At 41.1% G+C, this 2,607-nt stretch overlaps 1 pseudogene; it reads right to left on the reverse strand.

Moving 5' to 3' along the window:
* Nucleotides 1-450: 450 nt before the first annotated feature.
* The window catches only part of LOC144226843 (peptidyl-prolyl cis-trans isomerase FKBP3 pseudogene), a 6,235-nt pseudogene continuing 4,078 nt past the window's right edge, over nucleotides 451-2,607 (reverse strand).

The raw sequence follows: 2,607 nt of genomic DNA on the forward strand, positions 1-2,607 counted from the left end.
GTTGTGATGCTAAACATAACTGGCATCTGACTGCTGAACCTCTCAGTCCTGATCATAACTGAGCAAGAACACTTTGCCCTTTCTGCCTACACTAGCTGCTTCCTGGAACAAGGACAAGATGAGCAAGGGAAGTTCTCTTCTGGTTGTCATTTTAAGCATTTGTTTCCTTTTCATTTTCTTTTTTCCCTCTTTGCCACGGTTTGTGATATGGGACAACGAGGGGACAGTGTTATCCCACTGGAGAAGAAAAACAATAGTCTCAGAAGCAGAAGTCATGCATTGCAAAAAACTCAAAGTCACTTTTCCTGAGGAAAAAGCTTTATTTATCTTAGATTGGATTTGGCCTTTTAAAACATGGATACAAAGCAGGAGGGGGAGTGTAAATATAACCCCCAAATCTCTATAAAGCTATTTAAACTGCAGAGTGGTGAAGCAAGGTCTTCAATTCTTTCAAAAAATGAAAGATCTTTTTGAACTATTTTTCACTGTCCTACATGTCACTTCAAAGGAAAACTTGGCACGATGTTTAGAGACTTTCTTCTGTCCAAGAAAGGGTGTAAGGATGGGTTGGAAAGTACTTGAACCAAGTAACTCATCCACAAATCTCCCAGCTTCCCCCTGCATTTCCTCATAGGACCATTGTAGGGAATGAGCAATGAATGGTTGCAAATCTTCTTGTATGGCATAGAGGGCAGAAGAAATGTTCCTTAATAATTTACTCCAGAAGTGGTATGAGAGTTGAGCAGTCTGGAGCCAGGTTACTCTGATCTTAGAGATAGTAGGCAGGTTTGCCCAGAAAAGGTCCCTACTTTCATGGAAGGTCCCTAGGGAAAGACCACTGAAAGTGGCAGTGATGTTGAGCGTAGCAGTTACCCCTTGGAATCAGCGCCATGTGAACCCCCATTGCAATCTCAAGGAGCCTTTTGAGCATTGACCAGTGCAGCTTTTGAGAGCACACATGCGAATCATTTGTGATACCCATAGCATGAAGAATTTTAAATTCTCCCTAGTCCCCAATCCTTACTAAATTCCCTAATATTCTACTCTTCTTTCTCCCTCTGCAGTAGCCCAGTATGGCACTTACTTTGTGGTGTTCTGTTGTAAATAAGGCCATTAGTTCCCTGCTATGCACACTGGGGTGCTCACTACATTTTATTGTGAATTCTGTGTTTTAGGAGATCAGAAACAAATGTTAATGGCTCTGTTATCTCCAACATTAAGCAACAAGCAGAAATTGTGTAAAGCAAGCNCAGGATTCAAGTGCAAATGCTTGAATTGGGAGGGGAAGGAAACACTGGAGAGAAATGAGGCAGGCAAGGGAAGGAGCCATTAAAGTGTGCTACTGGAGCTTAAGCCTGCTGGGGGGAGTGTAGAAAATGTGCCTCGGAGTTCTCCCACCTGTGGGTGAGGAAGCTGAAGCATTTACATAGCAAATCCACTCAGTTCTGGGTTGAGGACTGTTGGGTTAACTTCCCAGCATGTTCAGCCTGCTACCCTGGTGGCAAAATGGGCTTTAAAATGCTAGTGGATTAGGGATATGAGCAGGTGCTACAAAGATGCTATTGGATATTCAGAATAGCATTCAGATAATTTTCAACAAGCTCTGGTACCTCTACCACCAAAGAATTGTTTTTTTCTGGTAATGAGCGGGAGGCAGGTTTCATTTACTTGAGTTTAATAAATAAGAACAATATTTTGTTCACCTTGCAGGCTTATCATGAGAATCAAGTCAATTAATATCTGTAAAAGTATAACAGAAATAGAAGATGGCAGTTGAAATGATTTGACAGTTTGTAGCTGGATAGAAAAATGATCAAAGAAAAGCAGTGAACTGTAAAACAAAACTATTCTAGTCATTTCACATTTTATTGAGTTTTAAAGTGGTTTTCCTTCTGAACCCTCAAATATGACTTAGTTTATATCATATTTTCCGGTTTCCAGTGACTTAGTTTATGGCAGAAAGCCTTCTTGGAATCTGACATGATTAAGTTTTTTTCTTTTTTTTTTTTCTTAGAGANTGTGTGAGCAGGGGAGGGACAGAAAGAGAGAGGAGAGAATCTTAAGCAAGCTCCACACTCAGTGCAGAGCCCGATTCGGCGGTCAGTCCCACAACCCTGGGATCATGACCTGAACTGAAATCAAGAGTCAGACACTCAACCAACTGAGCCACCCAGGCACCCCTTGCTATTTTTTTCCCCCAGTTTTTAAAAGTGTTTGTTTATTTTTGAGAGAGAGAGTGCAAGTGTGGGAGAAGCAGAGAGAGGGGGAGACACAGAATCCAAAACAGGCTCCAGACTCTGAGGTGTCAGTACAGAGCCCAACGTGGGGCTTGAACCCATAGACCATGAGATCATGACCTGAGCAGAAGTCGAATACTGAACCCACTGAGCCACCCAGGCACACCACCCCTCTTGTTATTTTTATTATGTATATTTTTGGCCCACCTTATTGATAACTTCTTGAGAGAAGTTAACTAAAATCTTCGATAATTGTGGATCTCTTATAAAAATGTTGCTTCATATATTTTGAAACTCTTATTAATGCATAGAGGTTCAAAATTATTACAGCTATTTGGTAGATTATTCTTTTTATCATCAAGTAAGGTCC

This window comes from Crocuta crocuta, unplaced genomic scaffold (genome assembly GCF_008692635.1).
Source record: "Crocuta crocuta isolate KB4526 unplaced genomic scaffold, BGI_CrCroc_1.0 scaffold1492, whole genome shotgun sequence".
Taxonomy (NCBI): Eukaryota; Metazoa; Chordata; class Mammalia; order Carnivora; family Hyaenidae; genus Crocuta; species Crocuta crocuta.